Source organism: Cyprinus carpio, chromosome A18 (genome assembly GCF_018340385.1).
Source record: "Cyprinus carpio isolate SPL01 chromosome A18, ASM1834038v1, whole genome shotgun sequence".
NCBI classification, from domain to species: Eukaryota; Metazoa; Chordata; class Actinopteri; order Cypriniformes; family Cyprinidae; genus Cyprinus; species Cyprinus carpio.
The window spans coordinates 4,279,319-4,292,971 of NC_056589.1; positions in this window are offsets into that span (position 1 = coordinate 4,279,319).

Consider the following 13,653-nt stretch of genomic DNA (forward strand, 5'->3'; position numbering starts at 1 on the left):
TCCTCCTAGAGATTTTTTCAGATCAACACCAAATTTGGTATGCCTAATCTAAAGGCCTTTGCGATGTTAAATTGCGAAGATCTTGAGTTTTCGTTGAAGGGCGTGTCCGTGGCGGCCTGACGAATTTCGATGTTTCGCCATGAAAAATGAAGTTGCTATAACTCAGACATACAATGTCCAATTTGCCCCAAACTTCACATGTTTGATAAGACTCCTGACCTGAACAGATTGACATGCCCATATTCAGTTATAGTCATAGCGCCACCTACTGGAAACAGGAAGTGACATATTTTACGCTCTAACAAACTACCCTGAGAAATTTTATGACATAATTTTTTTTTTTTCAGTCACTCTATTCTAAAGGCCTGTGCGATGTTAAATTGTGAAGATCTTGAGTTTTCGTAAAAGGGCGTGTCCATGGCGCCATCACAAAGTTCGATGTCTCGCCATGGGAATAAAAGTTATTGTAACTCAGGCATAAAATGTCCGATCTTGCCCAAACTTCACATGTTCGATAAGAGTCCTTGGCCTGAACAAATCTGAAGGCCAATATTCCATCGGGTGTGGCAAAATGCCTCGATAGCGCCACCTATACATTTTCAACGGAGTGCACCTCGAGCTACGTTTCACGTACATGTACAAAAATCGGTACACACATGTAACACACACACCAATACCTACAAAAAAGTCTCTTGGTACGAAATTCGAATCCCAACAGGAAGTCAGTTATTTTGAATTTTCTCTGCAAAATTTGTGTCGTTTTTGCCATTTTCAGGGGTTGTACTTTAACGAACTCCTCCTAGAGATTTATTCAGATCAACACCAAACTTTGTCAGTGTAATCTAAAGGCCTTTGCGATGTTAAATTGCGAAGATCTTGAGGTTTCGTTTAAGGGCGTGTCTGTGGCGGCCTTACAAATGTCGATGTTTCACCATGAGAAAGGAAGTTGCTATAACTCAAACATACAATGTCCTATCTGCCCCAAACTTCACATGTTTGAGAAGACTCCTGACCTGAATATATCTACATGCCAATATTCAGATATCGCTATAGCGCCACCTGCTGGCAACAGGAAGTGACATGTTTTTACGCCGTAACAAACTACTCCTAGAAATTTTATGACATTTTATAATTTTTTTTGGTCAGTCTAATCTAAAGGCCTTTGTGATGTTAAATTGCGAACATCTTGAGGTTTCATTAAAGGGTGTGGCCATGGCGCCTTGACAAAGTTCGATGTCTCGCCATGGGAATAGAAGTTGTTGTAACTCAGGCATAAGATGTCCGATCTTTCCCAAACTTCACATGTTCGAAAAGAGTCTTGGCCTGAACACATCTGAAGGTCATTATTCCACTATAATCATAGCGCCACCTGCTGACAACAGAAAATGGCTTGTTTTACACTAACTTAAACATGCAATGTCCAATCTGCACCAAACTTCAAATATTTTATAAGAGTCATGGCCTGAAGATATCTAAAGGCCAATGTTGAGTTATAATCATAGCGCCACCTGTTGGCAATAGGACACAACATGCTTTATACTAACTCAAACATTCCATGTTCAATCTGCACTAAATTTCATATGCTTGATTAAAGTGCTGGACTGAAGAAATCTACATGGCAAAATCCAGTTATAGTCATAGAGCCAACAGCTGGCAGCAGGAAGATTGGCACATATAAATGACTTTGACATATTCCTCTAATATTTACCACATTAAACGCATATTTCTCGCCGTTCGCAGTTTTACAAAAGCCACCCGGTGGTGGTGAGCCCGGGTGCGAGGGCCCGTTCATCGCTGCTTGCAGCTTTAATTAGGGCCCGAGCACCGATGGTGTGAGGACCCTCTTGTATCTGCTTTTGTTTATTATTATTCTTCTTCTTCTTCTTCCTTCTTCTTCTTCTTCTTCTTCTCCAAAATGAATCGCATTTTTGAGGGCCTAAACATGCTCGAAAAGTCCTGAAACTTTGCACACACGTCAGACCTGGTGAAAATTTACGTCTGATATAGGTTTCAGAATAGGGTGTGGCAAAATGGCTCGACAGCGCCACCTATCGTAAAAAAATCAACAGCCCTCGAGCTGTGTTTCACGTACATGCATGAAAATTGGCACACATATGTAAAGCATCAGTACCTACAAAAAAGACTCTTGGAGCAATATCCGAAACCCAACAGGAAGTCGGTTATTTTTAATTTTTATGAGCAAATTTTGCATCATTTTTGTCATTTGCATGCCTTGTATTTTAACGAACTCCTCCTAGAGATTTATTCAGATCAACACCAAAATTGGTATGCCTAATCTAAAGGCCTTTGCGATGTTAAATTGCGAAGATCTTGAGTTTTCGTTGAAGGGCGTGTCCGTGGCGGCCTGATGAATTTCGATGATTCGCCATGAAAAATGAAGTTGCTATAACTCAGACATACAATGTCCAATCTGCCCCAAACTGCACATGTTTGATAAGACTCCTGACCTGAACAGATTGATATGCCCATATTCAGTTATAGTCATAGCGCCACCTACTTGCAACAGGAAGTGACATATTTTACGCTGTAACAAACTACCCCGAGAAATTTTATGACATAATTTTTTTTTTTTCAGTCACTCTATTCTAAAGGCCAGTGGGATGTTAAATTGTGAAGGTCTTGAGTTTTCGTTAAAGGGCGTGTCCATGGCGCCATCACAAAGTTCGATGTCTCGCCATGGGAATAAAAGTTATTGTAACTCAGGCATATAATGTCCGATCTTGCCCAAACTTCACATGTTTGATAAGAGTCCTGGCCTGAACACATCTGAAGGCCAATATTCCATCAGGTGTGGCAAAATGCCTCGATAGCGCCACCTATACACTTTCAACGGAGTGTGCCTCGAGCTAAGTTTCACGTACATGTACAAAAATGGGTACACACATGTAACACACCAACACCTACAAAAAAGTCTCTTGGTACGAAATTCGAATCCCAACAGGAAGTCAGTTATTTTGAATTTTCTCTGCGAAATTTGTGTCGTTTTTGCCATTTTCAGGGGTTGTACTTTAACAAACTCCTCCTAGAGATTTATTCAGATCAACACCAAATTTTGTCAGTGTAATCTAAAGGCCTTTGCGATGTTAAATTGCGAAGATCTTGAGGTTTCGTTTAAGGGGTGTGTCTGTGGCGGCCTTACAAATTTCGATGTTTCGCCATGAGAAAGGAAGTTGTTATAACTCAGACATACAATGTCCAATCTGCCCCAAACTTCACATGTTTGAGAAGACTTCTGACCTGAATATTTCTACATGCCAATATTCAGATATCGCTATAGCGCCACCTGCTGGCAACAGGAAGTGACATGTTTTACACCGTAACAAACTACTCCTAGAAATTTTATGACATTTGATAATTTTTTTTGGTCAGTCTAATCTAAAGGCCTTTGCAATGTTAAATTGTGAACATCTTGAGGTTTCATTAAAGGGTGTGGCCATGGCGCCGTGACAAAGTTCGATGTCTCGCCATGGGAATAGAAGTTGTTGTAACTCAGGCATACGACGTCCGATCTTCCCCAAACTTCACATGTTCGAAAAGAGTCTTGGCCTGAACACATCTGAAGGTCATTATTCCACTATAATCATAGCGCCACCTGCTGACAACAGAAAATTGCTTGTTTTACACTAACTTAAACATGCAATGTCCGATCTGCACCAAACTTGAAATATTTGGAAAGAGTCATGGCCTGAAGATATCTAAAGGCCAATGTTCAGTTATAATCATAGCGCCACCTGTTGGCATTAGGACACAACATGCTTTATACTAACTCAAACATTTCATGTTCAATCTGCAGTAAATTTCATATGCTTGATAAAAGTGCTGGACTGAAGAAATCTACACGACAAAAATCCAGTTATAGTCATAGCGCCACCAGCTGGCAGCAGGAAGATTGGCACATATAAATGACTTTGACATATTCCTCTTATATTTACCCCATTAAACGCATATTTCTCGCCGTTCGCTGTTTTACAAAAGCCACCCGGTGGTGGTGAGCCCGGGTGCGAGGGCCCGTTCATCGCTGCTTGCAGCTTTAATTCTTCTTCTTTCTTCTCTTCTTCTCTTCTTCTTCTTCTTCTTTCTTCTTCTTCTTCTTCTTCTTCTTCTTCTTCTTCTCCAAAATGAATCGCATTTTTTGAGGGCCTGAAACATGCTCGAAAAGTCCTGAAACTTTGCACACGCGTCAGACCTGGTGAAAATTTACATCTGATATAGGTTTCAGAAGAGGGTGTGGCAAAATGGCTCGACAGCGCCACCTATCGTAAAAAAATCAACAGCCCTCGAGCTGTGTTTCACGTACATGCACGAAAATTGGCACACATATGTAAAGCATCAGTACCTACAAAAAAGACTCTTGGAGCAATATCTGAAATCCAACAGGAAGTCAGTTATTTTAAATTTTATGAGCAAATTTTGCATCATTTTTGTCATTTCCATGCCTTGTATTTTAATAAACTCCTCCTAGAGATTTATTCAGATCAACACCAAATTTGGTATGCCTAATCTAAAGGCCTTTGCGACGTTAAATTGCGAAGATCTTGAGTTTTTGTTGAAGGGCGTGTCCGTGGCGGCCTGACGAATTTCGATGATTCGCCATGAAAAATGAAGTTGCTATAACTCAGACATACAATGTCCAATCTGCCACAAACTTCACATGTTTGATAAGACTCCTGACCTGAACAGATTGATATGCCCATATTCAGTTATAGTCATAGCGCCACCTACTGGCAACAGGAAGTGACATATTTTACGATAATCCTTTGCACATGCATCAGAACTGGTGAAAATTTACATCTGATATAGGTTTCAGAAGTGGGTGTGGCAAAATGGCTCGATAGCGCCACCTATTAAATTTCAACTGAGTGCGCCTCGAGCTACATGCATGAAAATTGGTACACATGTGTAGCACACCATTATCTACAAAAAAGTCTCTTGGTACAGTGGGTCCAAAACCCAACAGGAAGTAAGTTATTTTGAATTTCCTGTAGATTTTTTGTGCAGTTTTTGCCATTTCCCATGCCTCGTACTTTGACGAACTCCTCCTACAGTTTTAATCGGATTATCTTCAAATTTGGTGAGGGTCATCATAAGACCTTTGTGATGTTAAATTGCGAAGGTTTTGAGTTTTCGTCAAGGGGTGTGTCCCTGGCGGCCTGTCAAAGTTTGATGTTTCGCCGTGAAACAGGAAGTTGCTGTAACTCAGGCAAGCAATGTTCGATCTGCCCCAAACTTCACATGTGTGATAGGTGTTCTGTCCTGAACAAACACTCATGACCAAATTCAGTTATAGTCATAGCGCCACCTGCTGGCAACAGGAATTGACATGGTTAAAACTGTTATGGACTCCTAGGAACATATTAAAAAGTGTCAACAAGTGTTAAATAGGCTGGAAACATGCTAGAAACATACTAAAACATGCTATCAACACTTAGCTAAGTGCTAAAGCATGCTACTAATGCAGTGAAAAAGGAAGTTGCTGTAACTCAGGCCAGCAATGTCCGATCTGCCCCAAACTTCAAACGTTTGACAAGAGTCCTGTCCTGAACACATCAACATGCCCGTATTTGTTTATAGTCATGGCGCCACCTATTGGCAACAGGAAGTATCTTGTTAAACACTGTTATGGACTCCTTGCAAAATAATAAAAAGCATCAACATGTGTTAAATAGGCTGGCAAAAATTCTAGAAGCATGCTAAAACATGCTAGCAACACTTAGCTCAGTGTTAAAGCATGCTATTAATGCAGTGAAATAGAACATTACTGTAACTCAAGCATACATTGTCCAATCTGCCTCAAACTTCAAAAGTTTGATTAGAGTCCTGGCCTGAAGACATCTACATGTTCATATTTTGTTATAGCTATAGCGCCACCTACTGGCAACAGGAAGTGACATGTTTTTCACTGATATGCACTATTAGCAAACAAAAAAGTATGCCATTGTGTGCTAAACATGCTAGAAATATTCCAAACATGCTAACAACATTAACTAAGTGCTAAAACATGCTATTAATACTATGAAACAGGGAGTTGTTCTAACTCAGGCAAGCAATATCTGATCTCCCCCAAACTTCATATGTTTGATAGGTGTTATGCCCTGAACAAACAACCATTCACAAATTCAGTTATAGACATAGCGCCACCTGCTTGTAACAGGAAGTGACATGGTTAACACTGTAATGGACTCCTAGGAACATATTAAAACGTGTCAACAAGTGTTAAATAGGCTTGCAACATGCTAGAAACATACTTATACATGCTAGTAGCATTTAGCTAAGTGCTAAAGCATGCTACTAATGCCTTAAAAAAGGAAATTGCTGTTAACTCAGGCAAGCAATGATCAATCTGCCCCAAACTTTTAAACGTTTGACAAGAGTCCTGTCCGGAACACATCAACATGCCCTTATTTGGGTTATAGTCGTAGCGCCACCTACTGGCAACAGGAAGTGTCATGTTTAACACTGTTATGGACTCCTGCCAACATATTAAAAAGTGTCAGGAAGTACTTAATACACTGGCAACATGTTAAAAACATACTAAAACATGCTAGTAGCACTTAGCTAAGTGCAAAAGCATGCTAGTAATACAGTGAAAAAGGAAGTTGCTGTAACTCAGGCAAGCAATGTTCAATCTGCCCCAAACTTTAAACGTTTGACAAGAGTCCTGTCCTGAACACATCAACATGCCTGTATTTGATTATAGTCATAGCGCCACCTACTGGCAACAGGAAGTGGCATGTTTAACACTCTTATGGACTACTTGCAAAATAATAAAAAGCATCAACATGTGTTAAATAGGCTGGCAAAATTCTAGAAGCATGCTTAAACATGCTAGCAACACTTAGCTCAGTGTTAAAGCATGCTATTAATGCAGTGAAGTAGAACATTACTGTAACTCGTGCATACTATGTCGAATCTGCCTCAAGCTTCTTCACAAGTTTGATTAGAGTCCTGGCCTGAAGATATCTACATGCTCATATTTGGTTATAGTTATAGTGCCACCTACTGACAACAGGAAGTGACATGTTTTAATACTTTTATGCACTATTAGCAACACCGTAAAATATGCCATTGTGTGCTAATCATGCTAGAAATATTCTTAAACATGCTAGCAAAACTTACTATGTGCTAAAGGATGCTATTATTACTATGAAACAGGAAGTTATTGTAACTCTTGCATACAATGCCCAGTATGCTCCAAACTTCACACGTTTTATAAGAGTCCTGGCCTGAACTCATCTTTAGGCCAATATTTATTTATAGTCTTAGTGCCACCTGCTGGCAACAGGAAATTACTTCTTTTACACTAACTTAAACATGAAATGTCTGATCTGCCCGAAACTTTGCATGTTTGGTAAAAGTCCTGGTCTGAAGACATTTACATGCCAATATTCAGTTATGATCATAGCGCCACCTGTTGGCAGCAGGAAATGTGGCACAAATATTTACCATATTAAAAGCATATGGTCCAACGTTCGCTGATCTCCTATGGCCACCGGGTGGTGGTGAGCCCGGGTGCGAGGGCCCTTTCATCGCTGCTTGCAGCTTTAATTATTATTTTTTTTTTAAACCTTCCGGGGGTTTTTGGAGGCCTTAACATACTCAAAAACTCTTGAAAATTGGCACACACATTGGAACCTGTGGCCATCAGGACGCCGCAGAGGCTGGGACCTGGGCGTGGCACAGGGGCTCTACGGCGCCCCCTCAAATACAGTCAGAAATCTCAGAGGAGAATTACACTATACACACCAAACTTTTCAAAACTTTTCAAAAACATTGAGGAAGTTAAATTGCGTCTGGATTTTGGATAGCTTGAACGGTTTTGCCGTGGTGATTTTTTGAAATAACAGTAAAAAGGGAAACATTAATTGTCTTGTATTTTTAAATTGCAGCTTGCAAACACTTCAAAACCATTTTTCATACAGAGAAAATATCATTCTGAGGAAATATGCATAGTTTCACGATTTTACAACACTGTATGGATAACAGAAAATTAAAAAACTGTGAGACATCTGATCTCACTCTGAGGCCACTCTCTCTGTGTGAGGGAAGGGGGGGTGGTTGAGGGCCTGGCTGACAGAGAGAGAGAGAGAGAGAGAGAGAGGGACAGAGAGAGACAGAGAGAGAGTTAACATCTCTTTAATCACCAGGGGAAAAAAAAAGAAAAAAAAATCAGTAATTGTGTGTGGTTTTTTTTTTTTTTTTTTATCATTACAGCTTAAGAAATCTCTTAGGCCTTTTTTCTCTCAGTTTTAGGGACATTAAAAAAAAATACCATTTTACCAATTCCAAATCACATCAATCTTAATAAATACTATACATTTGGTATTTAATCATTTATGAGTGAGTTTATAGTTATTCATTTTGAACATAATATTAACTAAGATTCATAAATGCTATATAAATGATGTACATGTTAACTTATATAATGTTAAAAACGAAATCCTTATTGAAAAGTGTTACATTTTATATATATATATATATATATATATATATATATAATATTGTTCTTTGTGTGTGTGTGAGAGAGAGAGAGAGAGACTCACATTAATAAATGCCAGACTATTGTTGTTAATGTAATTTAATATAATTAATGTTAATAACTGAAACCTTATTGGAAGTGTTACTCAAGTTTTATATGTTGTGTGAGTCTCTTGATGGTTCGGATTAACCCTTTCTTTGCTGTATCCCTTAATTCCAAACTGCTAAATCAGGTGTTCCCAATCCTTTTCCTGGTGATCGACTGCCCTGCAAAGTTCAGCTCCAACTCTTATCAGTCACACCTACCTTTAATTTTCAAGCAAACCTGAAGACATTAAGTAGTTGTTTCAGGTGTGTTTGATTAGAGCTGGAGCAAAACTTTGCAGGACAGTTGATTGCCATTAACAGGGTTGGACACCCCTGTGCCAGAGGGTTACTGTGTATGTGTCTGCTGGGCACAGTTTTCCTGATGCCACCGGGGTGGCATTTGCGCTGACAGATCGGGCCCGCCATCACTGCTTGCAGCTATATTTATGTTTGTTTGTTTGTTTGTTTTTCCCTCTTTCACATGTGGAACCTATGAAAGCTTATTTCTGCCATGGAATATAAAGGGTAAAGGATAATTTTTAATCTCACAGTTCTGACTTTTATTTCTTGCAGTTGTGAATTTATCTCACAATTCTGATAAAGTCTGAATTGCAAGATGTAAACTCGCAATTCCAAGAATAGAAGTCCAAATTGTGAGATAAAAAGTTCACAATTACTGTTTTTACTTTTTTATCCTGTGTTTGCTTGCATAGTAACCAAAGGCCATGTATGTTGTAATTTTTGTTGATCACTGGCATCAGCTAGCATCCACATCCAACCCCCACCCACTGGAGAGCAATTTCAATCAAGGTTCCAATTGAATTTCTGCATAGATGACACTATTTTTTTCTATTGTACTTTCTATAAAGTAATGACTCATTCAGTTTTAGATAGTATTTTGCCAAGAGTGAACACATTCAACACTTGAAAATGTAAAATGGGTTTCAGTTGAAGGTAACTAAATTAAAAAAAATAATGAATTTTTATATTTTTCTATATGCAGGTAGAACTGAAAAATGTATGTCAAACATGTACAAGAAAGTAATGCAGTTTTTGTAAAGCCATCAACTGTTAGTATTTTGACAGTCACTGTGCTATGATTGACTATATGTTCCTATTGGACAGAAATGTAGTGCTAATGTTTTGTCCGAATGACACGATTTTGAATTGGGTTGGCTGTGTTTTGATAGAGTTAGTATATGTAGAAAAAGGTATTCAACATTTTTAAATTGTAGAGTTTGTATTTATTTAACAAAATGTGGTTTTGGCCAGAAAATTAACTATTTGGCTAATTGTGTGATGTAGGTGTGTTGCTGTGTTAAGAGTTTAGAAAAAGTACTTTAAGTATTGGTAAACGCTTGTTACCAATTGAAAAAAACTAATAGAATAACAGATGATTCACCCAAAAATAAAAATAAAGCTGTCATCATATACTCACCATTATGTCGTAGTAAACCCATATGGCTTGCTTTCTTCATTGGCATACAGAAATGTTGTAAATAATGTTACTGTCAGTCAGCTATTTAGATAGACCCCATAGAAGAAATTCATAACGGTTTAGAATGACACGAGGGAGAATAAGCTAAAATCCAAGCAAAAATCTTTTTTTTTTTTTTTTTTTTAACTTGTATCTTAACATGTTGTATGTAACTTTTAACATTATACATTTTACATCTATATAAAACCAATCTAGATTTGAGATGTAGAACCATTTAATGGCCTTTTGGAGAGTTATTGAACCTGCATTCCACATGGTTCGTGAGACCAGAGCAAGGACAGCTACAACGAGGAGAGAAGTTGGAATAACAAGCAATGGTAAATATTGATATTGTATTATTTGTGACCGAGAAAGAAAATGTTACATTTATTTTAATTTTTTGATGCACACGTTACATGCATGTATGATAGTTATTTAAAATGTATTTTGACAGTGTCGGTCTCTGCAGCCCTTCGATGAGTTCCTCCTCTTCATGGTGCACCTTTCAGTCGATCTTCCACAAAGAGAACTGGCCTTACACAAAACACTTGGGATGGATTAATTTGGTTTTATTTGTACAGACTAGAATATAAAATGTAAATTAAATATTATGTAAATGCATATATATATATATATATATATATATATATATATATATATATATATATATATATATATATATATATATATATATATATATAACTTTACAGTTTTTTTCAATTGCTAACATCCTTTTGTCCAATCTGTAGTCACATTTTCAAAACACTATACACAATTAGCACAACATCAGTCTGTTTTGACCATACCTTTAACACAATTCATGTTGTTTTCACACAATATTCAGTAAATTATCACGTTTCTAAAATGCTTAAATTTTCTTTTCACGTAAGCTTACCCCATACCAAAATCATAGATCTTTCTTATCTTTTTTACAAATGCTTAAACACAGCATGACAGAAATGAAGACCTAATGTTCCAAACTTTAAATATAGTGTAAAGCCTCCACTTCTGCGACAACAGCAACTCAGAAGTATTGAAAAAATATCTCTATATAAAATATTGTAACAACTGATAAGTATTTTTAAGTAACAAATCACTAAAATATTTAGAAATAGCTGATTGGAGTCTCAGTCAGGTGTTGATGCTCTTTCCATTACATCAACATAGAGTAAAAAAGACCTCTTTGAATTGGTTTTGTGGATGCAGAACAACAAAAAGAATCAGAGAGAGAAAAAAGGGAGGGGGTAAGAATGTGTGCTGGACTGTGCATTTTTATGTTTGTTGTTCCCTCTTACACATGTGGAACCAAGGGTGTATTCACACCAGAAAAGTCCGCTAGTTCACTTACTTTGGTCCGGACCAAATACAATGTTGTTGTTTTTTTTTGTTTGGGGCGAAAGCTTATTTCTGCCATGAAATATAAAGGGTAAAGGGTAATTGTGACTTTTTTTCATCTCACAGTTCTGACTTTTATTTCTTGCAATTGTGAATTTATCTCACAGTTCTGATAAAGTCTGAATTACAAGATGTAAACTCATAATTCCAAGAACAGAAGTCCACATTATGAGATAAAAAGTGCACAATTACCTTTTTTATTTTTTTATCCTGTGACAGAAACAAGCTTGCATAGTAACCAAAGGCCATGTATGTTGTAATTTTTGTTGATCACTGGCATCAGCTACCATGGGGCACCATCCAACCCCCAGCCACTGGAGAGTAATTTCAATGGTCCCAATTGAATTTCTGCATAGAGGACCCCATTTTTTCTATTGTACATTATATAAAGTAATGACTCATTCAGTTTTAGACAGTATGTTGCCAAGAATGAACACATTCAACACTTAAAATTGTAAAATGGGTTTCAGTTGAAGGTAACTAAATTACAAAAAACAATGGATTTTTTATATTGTCTATATGCAGGTAGAACTGAAACATGTATCTCAAACATGTACAAGAAAGTAATGCAGTTTTTGTAAAGCCATCAACTGTTAGTATTTTGACAGTCACTGTGCAATGATTGACTATATGTTCCTATTGGACAGAAATGTAGTGCTAATGTTTTGTCCGAATGACACGATTTTGAATTGGGTTGGCTGTGTTTTGATAGAGTTAGTATATGTAGAAAAAGGTATTCAGCATTTTGAAATGTAGAGTTTCTTTATTTAACAAAATGTGGTTTTGGCCAGAAAATTAACTATTTGGCTAATTGTGTGATGTAGGTGTGTTGCTGTTAAGAGTTTAGAAAAAGTACTTTAAGTATTAGAAACGCTTGTTAGCAATTGAAAAAAAAAACTGTAATACAGTTTCTTGCTCACCATTGTAATGTAAACATAAATATCCACACAAAATTTTTTAAAACTTTGATACGGTGTAATAGTTATGTAAAATACAAATACTAATAACTGTGATAGTGTAATGGTATGTTACTATTATTATTTTTTTTTAACACTTCTGACCCTTGGAGGACTGATAGGTCAGGCAGATCGCTGTGACACCACTGTAAACATTCTCCTGAGATGAAAAACAAAGGTATATTGTAAATTGACCGTTAAAAATAATAAACATTTTCCACCAGTCACTACATGTTGCATACATTATGAATGGAGCTATATTCAATATGATTGTGTTTTTGTCTTTTTTTCTGCTAGGGCTAATTAAATGGACATGTTATAAATTATGAATAAAGCAAGATATGGAAAGATGATGTAACAATATTAGACACTCTACTCCTACCTTAACCACTCAGCGAGTTTCCTCTCTTGAAAACAGGACCACCATCCCTCTGACAGGACCTGGCTTGACTCTCTAGGCATACCAATGGGGCATTTAATATTTTTAATCAAAGTTTATTAATTATGTCATACATTAAAGAATTTTATAATTCTCTTACTCACCATTGTTCCGGGTTTGTGCCAGCTCTGCTTTATTCAGTGCAGCTCTGTACAGGAGGAACTGATTCTCAGTTCTGAATAGTGTGCTGTCTGGTACAGTATTGCAGCAGTATGGATGGGAGTAGTTTAAAACAATCTGTGAAGATAATTACATTGGGTTACCTATTTAATTGACTTCAGATACATTTTGAATTACTTTCAGTTTCATTTTAAATTGTTACTATATTTAAAATAAATTATGAATAATAATTAATATTCTACATAATGTTACAAACATGCCAATAGACTGTAAAGAGATCAGTAATATTTCAAAGTGAAGTGATGTGACATACAGCAGTATGGTGGCCCATACTCAGAATTTGTGCTCTGCATTTAACCCATCCAAAGTGCACACACACAGCAGTGAACACACACACACACCGTAAACACACGTGTCCCTATCCCTCTTAACCATTTCTGATCTTGTTCGTTTTTTCCTGAATAGCTTCATCATGTTTGTGTTAGGGATCCCTGGAAAACTGCTATATTAAATGTTAACAATTAATTCAAGCTTTAGGTTACAAATAATAACAATTGAAAATATAACAATAACTGCCAGAAACTGTCAGACTAAAGCCCCGTTCACGCAAAAAAATTATAACTATTAAGATAACGATATTAGAGTCCACACCAGCGAACAATATAATCTGTTTATTCTAAGAG